General features: G+C 38.2%; 1 long non-coding RNA gene across 1 annotated transcript in view; it reads right to left on the reverse strand.

Moving 5' to 3' along the window:
- Positions 1-318: 318 nt before the first annotated feature.
- The window catches only part of LOC139791489 (uncharacterized), a 267,301-nt gene continuing 252,223 nt past the window's right edge, over positions 319-15,396 (reverse strand). Inside the window, exons 3-4 of the long non-coding RNA XR_011723940.1 lie at positions 10,761-10,812; positions 319-777 (exon numbers count right to left, since the gene is read on the reverse strand). This is a non-coding gene — a long non-coding RNA (uncharacterized lncRNA). The remainder of the gene's footprint in view (positions 778-10,760; positions 10,813-15,396) is intronic.

The following is a 15,396-nucleotide window of genomic DNA, read 5'->3' on the forward strand; positions in this document are numbered from 1 at the left end:
CAGACATATGTATCAGATGGCTTTGAAGCTCTTTAAGTTCTGTTTTTCTGAGTCAGTAAAAACTACAATACAAAACTGGAATGCAGAGGAGTTTGTTGCAGTATATTTGTCATAAACCTGAGTGAATTACAGAAATACTTGCAGAAAAATACTGTATCAGGAATGGCACATAAATATCACTTTTAAAATGCAAATGCTTATCATTAATCTGTCTTGTAAGCATATATATCACTGGTATATCACTTTTTTTTTTCTTAGGCCTTAAAAAGTAAGGCCTAATCAAAATTATTTGTATATTGGTAATAAATATATTAGGTGGTGAACAATATTAGGTTCCAAGGAAAAAGCAAGGCATGGCTATTTCTATAGCCTGAAGAACCTCTCAGTATAATAATGAACACAATTCTCATGTTTTCCTTCAATATCAACATGTTCAATATAGACACAAATTGAGCTTTAAAGAGGATTTTGCAGGCAATTTATATTGGTGTTTGCAGCTGGTTTTGCAGAAGCAGAATTTGCACAGAAATAAAAAGTCCATTACCATCCATAAGTACAATTGCCCAGGAGAGAAAAAGGATAGAGGAAAAAAAGGATGCCATTCAAAATTATGAAAATTACTGAAAAAATTGTTTTTCTCTGTGCTTCATAACAACCATCAGTCAGTATGAAAGTGATTCTGTTCTTTATTGCAATTCTTTTCCTCCAATTTGTATCCAGGTTGGCTTGATGAGATAAATTGGTGGGCTCCTGGCATTCACATTTCCCCTTTAGCATCTAAAGAGAAAAAAAAATATTAAGAAAAAGAATTTTAAAATTACGTTAACGTCATAAACCAAAAATGAGAACAGAGGAAGTTATATTCCAGCTCTACCAGTTTCAACAGTGTCTCCCTCATTTGAAACTGCAGTGGCTCTATGAACTTGGGAGAAATTTGATTTTTTGTTTGACCTTTTGTACGAAGAGGCAGGTGAAAGAATATTCAGTCTTCTCTGAACATGTTACACTAATGAACACAATCTTAAGAAGGGAAGGCAAGGGTGAAGGGATGCTATAAATCCTACGAGGTTATTTTCCAATCCCTTGCCTCCTATCCAGAGGGTGTTCAGAGCTTTTCAGAAAGTGTTTAGCTGATAGAATCTATCCTATTGTGATTTTCAATTTACAGTGCAAGTGATTGACTGATGTTGCTGGTTAATGTAGTGAATATGTTTCTGTATATTTTTCATCTGTGTGGCTTAGCCTGTGTTGAAATCACAACAATATCCAGTGTTAACTGTTATGCAGCATAAATAAGGCCTGCATGGAAATTTGAATTGGGAACTAAATGAAAGGAGGCAGAGATAATTCCAGCTGTCACTTTCAATATTTCCAAACGTGTTTGGGTTTTTTTGTTTGGTTGGTTGGTTTTGTTTTTCTTTTTTAATTCTCCCAATTTAAATACTAGTTGGGGGCTATGTGTAGATAAAACAGGAAACCATTTTTTACTTGGATTTTGCTCCTCCAGGTAGCACTCAGGTGGATGAACTGATGTACACACAGAGCACAGCCAGCATTGCCCACGTTCTGGCTTGCACAGAAGGCACATGCTGCCTGCCCTGCTAGAAATATCTGTAATTTGCCCAAAGAATTTTGAGCTATTGATACAGATGAAGACATTACCAGTATACAAAAAGATTCTCCTTTAGCACTTTGTGACTTTCTAGCTGATAGTTTAAGGCCCTTTAGTGCAGCATTCATGTAGAGACAGACCCTCTGAGAGGGCACAGATTGCCAGATGGCAACAAATTTCCAGGATTTTTTACAATAATTTTATTTTAAAGAACATTATATTTCATTTTTATTGACAGAAAGAGTTTGTGGAATTAACACCATCAAACATGATCAAACACATTTACCTATAAATGGTCCAGAAGGCTCAGCTAAATATTCTTTTCTCCCTAGATGAGGCAGAGATGTAGAGACAAAGCAGGTGGCTGCTGTGTGCTGTTAGGCTGAAAGTCTGCAGGAAAGAGCATTTCCTCTGTTTTTATCATCTCTATTTATCTGTTTTAATCTTGGAGGCAGAACAAAACACTATATGTTTCACAGAAATCCTTAGCCTACAGAGCGTAGCTGCACTGCTGGGTGTTTATCTTTGGCACACTGAATAATTTTTCACATCCACATCACAAATGTAGGGAAGAGCTCCCTCCCCTGCAAAAGAGAAGGTATTGCTGCAAGCCATGAGGACCAATATTATGCTTATTCCTTAAACGTGAGCTGGAAAATCATCCTGTTTAAACTGGGTTGCAGTTGTAAATTTCACTAGCTGATAATTTATACAGTATTTCCAATACTTAGAATATGTAATTTGTGGATTATAGTCAGACATCTAGGTTGTAAATTCATTTACAAATATAATAAGAGTCTTTAAGAAACACAACTGAAACATCTCGTTAAGAAAATTCTTCCATAAGAATAAATAAACTTTGCATCTTGGACTTCTCCCGTCTGATTGGAGGGCTTATACATTATTCTAATAAAAAGAAGATAAAAGAAGCATCTGTTTCATAACCAGAATGTAGAGAGCATATTAGTGTAAGGAAAATAATACAAGAACTGCAGATGCTGAGTCAGTCCATATATAATATCTTCTCTCAAAAAGTATTTGATATCCCACGCTTCGAGAAGAATGTGAGATCAGCATATTCAGAGAACAATCTTTTACTAAAAAAAAAAAGACAAACTCAAAGCCCTGGAAAGCCCTGGAAAACCCACTTTCCTGCAAGATCGGGGCTGGATGCTCTAGAGTCCATTTCCATGAATTCTGACATGTCATGTGTTTGCAATAAAATGTAGGAAGTAATTTAACAGATAATGTGTCCTCATTAGAGGTATGGCCCAAGAAGTCAATTAATGGGTTTACCATTAGCTGAGAGGAGGCTATTTTCAGAGGGCTGTCAGTCAGAATACGTAAATTCTGTTTTCTATCTGTCCCTTAGGTCACAAAATATTTCCACACTTGTCTTTTTTTAAAAGATATATCTGATCTCAGGCTGCTGCTGTCATTAATAAACATAGCATTAATAGTCCATTTTGTCTTCTGTGTGCATTGATTACACTGCAAGCATCCCACAGCTAAATCCAAGTCCTCAGCATGTGGTCTGGCATGGCCAAGAGTTTCTAAGGTACTTGCCAACTGCATACCTAAAACTCTTCTAGTTCAGTTGTATTCTTAATCCAGGCTTAGTCCCTCATATCAGAGACCTTCCCATAATTACAATATTAAATGAGAAGACTGTAATATTGAGCATTCTCCACCGAACTATAGGAAAGTGTTGCCATTAGCTTGAAATAACTACAGGATTAAGGTCCTAAACAGCCAGAGGCCAAGTGCTCCACCTGCCACTGGTGACATGTAATGTTCCCTGACTTTTCTTTGCTTCCTGACGGGTCTTTCCAGATGACAAATAGGCAATAGGAATTAAGACTGGATCACAGTCATTACCAATTTTTTACTAGAATAAGAGAAGTAAACCTGGCAGAATAAGTAGTATGGAGTTCTTGATGCACTTTTATTTGTTTCCTTTTCTTTCTTTATCCAGTATATGTTTTAAAACCCCAAATTAATTTTTGGGGTTAGGTGGGTTGCACGTCTTATTTTTACAGTCTTAATTTTTTGGTCACAATAAAGGACATAACCTTACCTTGCTGTCCCAGTTTCTTTCAAATAACACACTGGCCCATAGATGAAGACAGTATCTAAATATGCAAATATATATATTGCTTGCAGTGCTGCATATCTCATCTTTCAAAGATATCCCTTTAGCAAAAACAAAATGGTGAGAATAGTTATTAATATTGGAAGCCAAACCCATTTTATAATACAAACGGGGGCTTTTTTAAGACTGAGTAGTTGGATGACCATTTAGTTTAACTGTTGAATAAATACACTATAGTCCTGTGAAAAAAATAATATCTCATTAAAGTTATTATCTTATTTTGCATTTTAAGACCTAATGGAAAACTGTAATGGAATATGCTGAGGCTTATGACAACTGGCTGGACTTTGTTTGTCCAGCTTGGAGAAGAAAAGGCTGAGGGGTCATGGCAGTCACAGCTTCCTCGAGGAGCAATGGAGGAGGAGGAGAAGCAGTGATAGAAGATGAGGGAATGGAATGAAGTGGCATCAGAGGAACTTCCACTGGACATCAGGAAAATGTTTGCCACTGAGAGGGTGGTTGATCACTGAAGTAGGTTCCATAGGAAAGTGGTTACTGCACCAATCTTGTAAGAGTTCAGGGAGTGTCTGGATGGCGGTCTTAGTTATATGGCTTAGTTTCAGGTAGTCCTCTTTGGAGCAGAGAGTTGAACTCCATCAGTGATTGTTATGAGTCCCTTCCAGTTGAAGATATTCTAAGATTCTGTGCTTATAAGTAATGGAGTTGAAGAAACAATTGGTGCACTCATCACAAAGTTAGAAGGGGGAACGTATACTTAAAAGTTTTTCAGTTTCCCTCCAGATTTAACTGAAGGATGATTTCAAGTGAATTAACCATATGAATTGGTAAGATGTAGCCCTGTCTCTCCCCTCTGACAAAAAGTAAGGAAGAGTATAAGAGACACTGCTGACGAATAATGTCCTTTGATGTTCCTTAGTGGTTCAGTGATGTCCTGTGCCACAGAGTTCAGACTTCTAATTAGTCAAGAATAGCCCAGAAGTAGGAACTGCCAAGCAATTAACTGTGGGCATAAATTCCACCAGGAGCTAAGCACAGACAAGCTTTTGGTGAAATCCAGCCCTTCTTGAAATGGAAAGCAAAACACACTTATTGACTGATGTATTGACTGCATCATTAACCACTTCATCAGCCATTTTGTCCTTGACCTGTTTGTTTTAATCTTAATGTGTGAAATTCCCTCCTATTTCATGATAGAAAGGTGGCATGACCAGCAGATTTTTCAGTTCACAAGAGCAAAAGTGTTTCAACTGGTGCCATAAAACCAGGGCTAAATGAATTCACTGTCTGCTGGAGCGAGGTGGTGTGGCTGCAGTGGGGCAGTACCAACCTTACCTGCTGAACAATCTTCATGGCTTGTGGCCTTTGGAACTGAAAAAAATGAAAGCCAAAAGGAACAGGGTGAACTTAAAGATGATGTCACTTCCACTGCGTTGCCTGGGAAATCATTCTCTGACACTGCGTAGACTGAGGACTCTGTTCTGGGTCTAAAAGGACTGGTGGGCTTGTGCCATGACAGCATTCAGCTAAAAGTTGTGGATTAGTTGTTGTGTTGATGGCAACATAGAGAAGGTCCCTAAATGTTTAGGGGCAATGTGAAACATGGTATAGATTTTTCAATCTTTACACTTGGAAGAGTTATGTGCAACATTAAGCTTAAATTGATTTTCAGTGTTTCAGCCTGGACAGTGGGTCTAATTAGTATCTGTGATTATTTAAATAACAGTATTGACTGTCTGGGTTGCAATGATCCCCATCTTAGTTTAGAATTACGTTTTGTTGTGGGAACTGGTCTTGTGCTTCTGAACGATGAGCTTACAGGGGATCTTTAAACAAAGCAAAACAAAAACTTGCTGTTGCTATTTAAGCTGAGATAATTTTGCCTAAGAACTCAGCTTAGATGCAAGTCATGAAAATAGAAGCTGAACCACAGAAAAATTCAGCCTCTGAAGAACAAATCCCATGGAAACCATGGATATGAATATCCTTCATATTTAAAAAGAGCTTAAATCTGCCATGATCCTTTGTTAATATTTGGCCTTTGTGCAAAGCAGGCAGAAAACTGGCCTGAGTGGTACCTGTGGATCATCAGGAAATGCCAATTTGCTTTAGTCTAAGCCACAATTCCTTTTTCCATCCTCTGTAAAGAAGGTATTTGGGGATAGAAAAGCTACTAAAATGGGACTCGTGGGTCTCTATGTTCACCCGAGAAAACAGTCCCACAGGAGCTCCCACACATCAAATGAAGCAGCTGAATCAAAGAAGAAAGACTCCAGTCTCACCCTGCATTGCACTCCCTACTTACATTCAAGAAAAAAATTGTACATGGCTATTACATTCCCATTTCTTTTCAGAGTGAGGGAAAAAGACAATTTTGTCACTAAATACCTATGTCAGAGTTCTTACCTGATCCTTTAGCTTCTGAGCATCCTCAGATCCCACTGAGGGCATATGAAATACACATAAGAAAGTGTATTCAGGGGGTTCAAGTTCACCAGAAGCACAGACAGAGCTTTAGTACAGGAGTACCAAAAGGGATGTCACACATTTTCCTTCTGTTGTGGTTACATTTACTCTCTGAAAGAGTTATATTTAGTTTTTTTTTTCTCTCTCTCCACAAATCATTATGGAATTACAGTCATAGAAAAGTGTAATTTCAACCTCTATGCTTTGAGTGATGTTCCTCTAATTTGCAATCACTTAATTAAGGCCTGACACAGCTCAGCTATTCTCTACACTTACATTGGCTGACCATCTGGGCTTCACTAATAAATAAGCATTTTAATGGCTGAACTGCTTAATAAACTTTCAGTGAGAGAAGAGGGAAATTAAGTCAATTCTTTCATTATGAAAATATGCTGTGCCATCTAATTGTTCAAAAGCAGATGTCACTCAAATTCAATTAAGCCATTTAATGACCTGCATGCTTGTTACTAACCTGACTGAAGATTTGACACAGTTAAAATAAATACAAATGGCTGGTAAGGTTTTATTTTCTCATGTTTCTGTGATTTTTTGCTGCTTTCCCAAAATATCAGCTTCAATCTGTGTTTTTTTTTCTTATGCTACATGACAAAATTACACTGTCTGGTCTGAAATTAGGGTTTAGGCAAAATGTTAACAACCATATTTTTCTTATTTTCAGTTCCAAATGCATAGTTTTCGTCTCACAAAAAAAAAAAAAAAAAAAAAAAAAAATTAAAAATGTGTCAAATGATTCATCTGTGAAGCAATCATGAAAGCTGATGCTTAGATAGACAGCAATGCTCCCTGAGCAAGATGTTTGATTAGTGATTTAGCTTTTTTTGATTTGTGACAGGTTGTGAGAGATATTAAGGTTACTTTTTCTCTGTAAACAATTTCTTATAACATGCCAAGTTTTGGAACATGTTAATGAAATCTATGTACAAGTTCCTTTTGGATTATTAAGAAAAAGACATCCATTATTCACTGATTATTAAAATATTACTCAGCACTTCAGATTTTATAATGTGCTTCCTTCTGCCTGGCTTTCCTCATCCTCTGGATATTTTTTTTAACTATCTACTTATCACATAGCACTTCTTACTTACACAAAATTCAGGATGGATTCCCTGTTACAAACTTAAAGAAGTCATGCTGCAGGTTTCATGGCTCACCCAGTCTTTTCCAACAGCCACAGGAAGTTGTGCTGATGAGATGTAGGTCATCCCAGTTATGCAGTGATAGAGACTTAAGGAAATTCTACAGATGCTGGGCCTCCCACAGCAACACGTGCAGGCTGTTGCCATGCTGCATCACTTAACCTCACAGTGCTCACTGTTCAAGTTCCTTTTCTTGACCCTGTCATAGGCAGTAAGGTCAGTTAAAGCTGGTCAACATTTTTAGCAAACATTTTTAGCAAAGGTCTAGGCACAGCAAATGATATCTGGGAGTGGGAGAAGGACTAGAGGGCCTTTGAAAATCTGATTTACCATGCAATCCTATGCAACAAGCTATTTGTTTTAAGAAAATCAATTCTTTCAGGTGTGCTGATAATTGAAAAATGGTGACTTAAAATAAACAAACAAAAAAATGCTGAAGTAAACACATGTTTGGACATGTTGATGATGTGAATGGATGGCAAGAAGCCTATCCTTCTTCAGACATTCATCTTAGGTCAAGCTGTTCTTGTTTTCCAGACTACATGATGGGAAGCATCAACCTGGGAGCCCTGGAAGCCTAAAGCTCTCCACATGGTGATGCAGCCCTAGAGCTACAGACTGACAAATAAGTCTTCAGCATCTGGTGTTGCCAGGCAGCTGGCAAGCCTCCAGCTGAGCATTGTCTACATTGCAACAGAAGGTTTTGGACGAGATGTTTCTTTCTGCAATATATTTGTGTTTAGAATTAGTTGGCATTCTGCATTTTACTAAGCACTTGTAGTCTTACTTTTGCCATATCACAGCTCATATTTGTGTTGGGTCAACAACCCTCAGCAACACATCTCCTGTCTGTTTCTCTATCCTTGCAGAATACGGAGCTGCCTGGAAAGTGCTGCTCCACCCATTGAAGCCTTGATTGCACCCATGTTCTTTGTTGCATGTGAAACAATTTAAAATACATTTTTACAGGAGCACTTAACATATTAAGTATGTACACAAAAGCTCCTTTTTCTCAAAAGGGTAGAACATAATGGATTGCTTATCTGCTAGGGGTATTCTTTTTCATGCACCAAACCAAATCATAATAAGCTAGAAAGTTTGAGCTATAATGTTCACTTTTTAAATTGGAAAGAATTGATTTCTAGCCTTTGCCAGTGAAATAAATTTTGAAGTTCTTTTACCTGTACTGGTATAATAATACTTACTTTCCCATGATGGGGCCCACAAGAAAGCTGAGGAGGGACTTCTTATGAGGGCATGTAGCCATAGGACAAGGGCAATGGCTTTAAACTGGAAGAGGGTAGACTTATGCTAGACATTAGGAAGATATTCTTCATTGTGAGGGTGGTGAGACACTAGCACAGGTTGCCCAGGGAAGTTGTGGATGCCCTCTCACAGGCAGGTTCAAGGCCAGGGTGGATGGGGCTTTGAGCAACCTGGTCTAGTGGAAGATGTCCCTGCACAGGGCAGGAAGGGTTGGAACTGGGTGATCTAGGTGATGTCCCTTCCAATCCAAATGATTCTGTGATTCTATTATGGTTTTGGTAGTTGTACTACTTGAACATGATTAACTACCATAATCATGAAAGTCTTTATGTGTGTTCACATAAGGATTAGTTTTTAAGGCCAAACGTCTAAGTAGCAATCAGGAGCAGTCTAAAGCCAAAAGTAAGTCTTCGCTAAAGTGAAATATGGTGAGGTCTTAATTTCATTATCTAGAAAGAGCCATATATTGGGGGACCTGATTCACAGGAGTGGCCCAGCCTATCTGTAGTATAACTGCTTTGAAGTTGCCATAATTACACAAGAAATTAACAAGACTCACTGAGTTTAAGGTAGCAACAAGAGGACTCATCTCTGTATTTCTAAAGATAAAATGCTATAAGATAGTGAGCACTAATCAGCATTCAAAGACAAGCTATGCTAATAGTAACTCAAATTCTAAGAGTGGTGGCATAAAAAGGTATTTAAATTGCTTGAAACTGGAAGCCAGCACTGGATAAATTGGACCTACATTTAAAAATTGATTCCTTCTTCAACTGGATATGCACAAAAAGTTATCATAAAGTTGTAAAAATCCAGTCCTTTGTTACTTTTCAAACCCACAGAGCATTATGCACAATACCAAGCCTGGTGTATAATCAGCCTATTCCTGACTCAGTCTCCCCTAGCCCTGTATTAATCATTTCCCCTGATCCCTCTGTAAGTCCCTCCCATCCATTTCCAACCTCTACACATCCCTTCCACCTAGTAAGTAATAGAGTGAATCTTGCCATCAAATTCTGTTAAGTCACACTTTCATAAATCTTTATTAAAAATCACCTTTTCTCAATGTCTTTGTCAGACATTCTTTAAGCAATTTTAAGACCTTCCACTCTCATTTGTGACAAGAAAGTAGGAGCTTTTTCTATTTCTTTTAGAGATATTAAATTGAACATGAACTTTAATTAGACTTGGTTCTCTCTATATACAATAGTTTTCCTACTATAGTTTTAACAGAGTAAAGATCTATTTCATACTTTGTACATGATACCCCACTGCTTTGAGTCTGTTTCCTTAGGAAATGGAATAATTCACTAGTGCTTCAGAGCTCTGAATGAAAGCTTGTAATGAAGTCATTGGGCAAAACCTCTGGCAGCTTTTCATAAGACAAGCTGAATAGCTCTCAAAAAAGCACTTTTGAAAATGTAGTTACTTTCTTGAGTGGGAGATGAAGAATATCTAAAACCTTGATCTGTAGCACAGACAAGAAAGGAAATGAAGTCTCTTGTACTCATCGGACTTGAAATGGAATGATTCCCCTTCAGGGAAAATGGGCACAATGAGCTGGCCTGTAGCTGCTGTGCAAGTTTGTTAATTACAGCACCATCTTTACATCCTCTCTTTCACAGCCCCCCCCCTTCATCTGTTTCATTTGTGTGTTGCATCTGATCATAAACATATATGATCTACCTCAAGGACTATCTCCATATGCTTGTCTTTAAGGGGCATAATATGCAGGATTCATATCTCTGGCTGTGGTTCCTGCCTTGACTGGCATAAAATGATGTGTGTGAGTCAGATGTTTGCTGTCCAAGGAGGTAAAGTAGCAAATACTTCAGATGCACTTCTAACAAGATAACATGACTGCTCAGGCTGCTCTTCCTCTTCTAAGTAGATTACAATGAAATATAGTTGTTATTGTGATTGTCTAAAGGCAATCTGACTCATCATTAGTATCTTTCAGCTCATTGTGTCAGAATTTATTTTTCACTGGTGGTCTCAGTTAAATTTGAGATATGACCACAATGAATTAAAATCCTCCTCTATCGCTATGCTGATGCTGGTTTAAAAACCCAGTTTCTTATACAGTTAGGAATAGGTTCATCTGACTGCTTGTTTCATTCACCAGTCCTGAATATCTAAATTTACTCACATATCTTGAAGTTTCTTGTTCAGGATCACAAAGGTCTTGGCATCTGAAGTGGCTGGAAAAGATAATAGCTGATTAAATGGACTGGACTGCACAGGTTTTAGCCACTGATTTAAGAAATACTACCTAGGTGTTAACTTTGGATTTTAACTAGGTGGACACATAGCTACTCAAATTAATGAGCCCATGGCAAAACTTAAAATCAGTCTTGTTGGATAGTACTGCAGATGGATTCACAACAGGCATCCTGGGATTTTATCTGTGTTTATCTTCCCTTCTTTAGATTCAACTTTCAGTCACCATCATCAATTTGTGTAGCTTTAAAGTGGGTTTTCCTTTAAAAACATCTTTATGCAACCAGAACAATAGGTATAAACAAGAAAAGCTTAAACATCCTCCAGATATATGCCAAACAGGCTCCCATTACAGATTAAAAGAAAGAATAAAAGACATCCTAGAGGGTTTGTCTTGATGGCCTTATTTACGTGAAAAACAGTTTCTTAAAATAATAATAAAATCCAGATTAAGAGAAATCTGTGAAGAATTGTTCAGTTGCTTCGTTTACACATTTACAAATGAAACATTTTCTTTCAGTGAGTGCATACACATTTGGAGCTGTGATAGTTCCACTACCATTTGTAGAAAAGATGTGATAATAATTTGCTCAAGTATTTGAAGCCCTTTCCTTCCACTTGCACGTGGCTTAGTGCTAGATGAGTTAATGGATAATAGTGCCTCTGCCTGAAGTACAGCTGGGTAGAAGTGACAACAGATTGTCTCATTTCTAAGGAGTTGATTTAGCCTTAAAAATACCACTCTGGTTCTGCACTGCACGAGACAGATGGGTTATTGGTACAATTAGGCCTTAAGTGCTAATTTCTTTTCTTGATTAAAATACCCAAGACCTCCATTGCCAACTGCCATTCGTGTGCATCTATTCCTGAGAAGGATATACCCTTAAGTATTTAATACTTAAATATACATCCAGATAGGTGGGGAAAGAAGAGCAGAATACTGCACATTTCTATCTCACATTATTTCTGCTCCTAATTTGGGAAATTTGTGGATCATAACCAAATATATTTGTGCTTACCAGAACCTCAGATATCATCAAGAGCCTGGCTCTCCTCCAGCAGTGAACAGGCAAGAATCGTTGGCGTAACAGCTTTCCACATTATTTATTACACTGTAATTTTCCAACCTATTCTCTTTAACTAAAATCAGGACATCTCAGCTACCAATAGCAAGATGTCAGCATCTTAGAGCACGTCAGCCTTCTCCTGTGCCTCTGAAGTCAGAGACCACATTGTGTGGCAGTGATGACAGTGGGGGCCAGGGTTGGCTGCTGGGAGGAGAGGCTGGGGCTGCCCTGGGCTGGACACAGCCAGGTGGGTTGACCCACTCTGTGCTCCTGGCACTCAGGTACAGAAACATCAGTCACTGACAGCTGCCAGGTTTAGAATCTGAGCTCAGCTTTGATGTGTCCCTTGGACAGTGCCCTCCAGCACTCGTCTCAGCAAAGGTACGGGTCCCAAATTGGTGCATATATTATTTGAAGTGAACAAGGTAAGGCACTGTATGATTGAATACATATTGAATGCATGCACATTGGTCTCTTATGCATATATTATGTATTCCTTGATTAATTATGCTATTGCATAAAGCAGTTGCATGTTATCTGTGGTAAAGAGGCATTCATGTGAGTAATAATGGATTACATTGCTGGTAGTGCTCACAGGCTCCTCAGAGTACATGCAGAAGGCAGCAAGCACAGAGATCTCTGTCTCCTTGTAGAAGTCTTCCAGTCACCTCACTACAGATAGGAAAGACTGCATGGAGTTGTTAATGAATAATAGTGACATTTCTTATCACTTCATATATTCAGGTAATCTTCTAGATCCCAAAGCAATGAAAATCCCCAAGCAGTGGTGTTTCTGTGCTGACAGAGATGGTTAAGACTTCAGTTCCCATAAGATCAACCGGAAAATCAAAGTGCTGGTTGGACTGGCTTGGGAACCTAAGTATACTGGTTATGAGGAGAAATGCCTAAAGAATGAAACACTCAAAGGAGAAAAGTTGATCTTCAACAAGAAAGTGCTTCTCAATACAGTGTCTCTTCTGAGGTCTCTGCCTTATTTGAGCAAGTGGTTTCATTACACTTCTCATCAGATTAAGTTCTTGTTTAAGTTTCAGACCAGAATTCTCTACCAAAGCTGAACTACCAAAAGCAGGGTATATCAAGTCACGTTTTTCCTAGTGTCAGTTCCAATTGGAAAAGATTTCCAATTCTGATTTGCTTTGCTGCCCGTGTTTTGACAGGAGTGTTTGGTATAGCTCTATGCTTTCCTGACAGATATTACCCAATGACCTCAATTTTTAAAATGATGCTTGCACACTCTTGCCATAGCCACTAAGGAATGAGTTAAGAACTCCCTGCCTCATCACATCAGATCGCCCACCTTTTTATCCAGTCTGAATAGTCCCAAGACATTAGTTTTTTTCCAGGCCTAACAGAAGAGCTAAATGAGCTTTGAAAAGTATTGCTATTTTTACAATGCCTTGGTAAACTTGCTATGAAAAGATAAACTTACAAGGTATCATTGTGTAACATAGTCCTTGCCAGAAAAAATAATCTGATGTGAGCAGGCCCTGGCAGTTGGTGAGGTACAAGAATGCATATAGCTAGTGATAAATATTGTCACATTGACAATTTTTTTTTTTTACACATTCAATTTTTGAAGGAAAATAAAACTGAGCTCTCTCAGATCAGATAGAAAATTTTTCCACTAACTGGATCCAGCTGAATTAAACTTTAGAAACATAATTGTGAATTAGTAGTCTTGTTACTCACTTGTGTACAGATTGGAATAATATTCAAAAGGTTGGTCATTATCAAATCATACAGGTTATGGCGGTTGAAAGATTTGCATCGAGATTTTCAATCTACAATATCTGACTTTTAGGAGTGCACTGATAGATATTCCTAGCTGTCCTTTCATGTGCACCTTCTGACCTTTCCCATTCCTTCAAAGGAAGCTTTTCAAGGTGGGTTTTTGTTTGTTTGTTTGTTTGTGTTTGGTTTTGGTTTTTTGTGGTGGTTTTTTGGTTCTTTGTCTTTTTTTTTGCTTTCTCCTACAAGGATTGCAGCAGCAGCAGGCTGTTAACAAATGCCCTGACTGACCTCTAGGGGATAAGCAGTTCTTCACCTTTCCCCTTCTAGCGCTGGTTGCTTTACCCTCGACAAAACAGCAAAGAGTGACAGCAAAGCCATCACCCTTAAGACAGCTGTAGTTTTTTGACCAGTGAGACCTTGTGCACAGCACTGTGTGTACCAGCCTCCCTGTGCACAAGGAGAAACCAAAGCTCAGCATGTCAAGATCATCTTTGATGTTTCTTTATATTGTGGGTTTATGTCAAACTCAATCACTGCAACCACTTCATCGTTTTTTTAAAATGAGATTTTACACCCTTAGTAAATGGTGATAGGAACAGTGTACCCTTCAAGGTGGAGTATCAGAATATTTTATGACAGAATATTAGCACTTAACACTGCGGGTTGCTGCGAACACCTCACCCAGCTCCCTGTTAAAAATAATAAAGCCCCCCTGGAAATACACATCCCATATGTAACTGATTGTAGGTGTCATTTGAAACATTGCTTCAGATGGCCTTCATGTAGCTGATGGGGTCATTCGTAGACAGAAGAATAAAGTCTCACTTAGATCTGTCTGACCAGCAGATTTCAGTGTTCAGTTTTTGCCTCTTTCAGTCACAACATTCAAGCAACATTTCTAAATTGCTGTCGTTCAGAGAATTCCTTCCAGTATTCCAGTAACTCCTCCATAATTCAAAACTACCTGATAGCCACTCTTTGAAATTAGTTAAATATGGACTCAATTCAAAGGTGCAGCTTGTATATCATAAAACTATTTTTTTACAGTGGTAGTCCACAGGCTCTTCACACAAGAGAAGGTATAGAACAAATTTATGCTCAAAGCTTTGTGTATAACAGAGCAGTTGTGAGAATTATTTTTTTTCCCCTCTACACTGCACATTTCCTCATTAAGCATATTTCCTTCTAGTTTACTTGTATAAAATTTCAAATTTAAACAAATATCTACTAAATGCAGATTTACACCTCAACTTCTGATTTCCCCAGGCTATGCAGCCAAATGTGAACACTGCAGCATTTTCAGGGAGGTACCTCAGTATGGATGTATCCAAGGTGCAGCAGAAAACAAGAAAACACTTTGTAGGGAAAACACAACATCCTGGGGTGATCCTCCATAGTTTTACCACAAAAACAATCTAATGAATTACAGCATTCTGCTGTACATTTAAAGCACTTTGGATCTGATAATCCTTCATCAGATGGATGTTTCCACTAACCATAGTTCTTACTGGGAATTTCCTGTATAGGAAATGTTGCAGCAAACTGTCTCAACTTCTTGCCTTTGCTACTCTCCTCTGAAACTGCTCTTCCCTTAGCCATCATCTGCTGGTTTTCCTTTTTTCCCCCCAATTCTTAATATTCACTGTTCAGTACACTTGGAATAATACTTATTTGAAACCAATTAGTATTTGAAATTTCACCTCTCCTCCTCAGAAGAAAATATTTGGCAGTGCTGCCATTTCATCT

The sequence above is a fragment of the Heliangelus exortis genome, chromosome 1 (genome assembly GCF_036169615.1).
Source record: "Heliangelus exortis chromosome 1, bHelExo1.hap1, whole genome shotgun sequence".
Lineage (NCBI taxonomy): Eukaryota > Metazoa > Chordata > Aves > Apodiformes > Trochilidae > Heliangelus > Heliangelus exortis.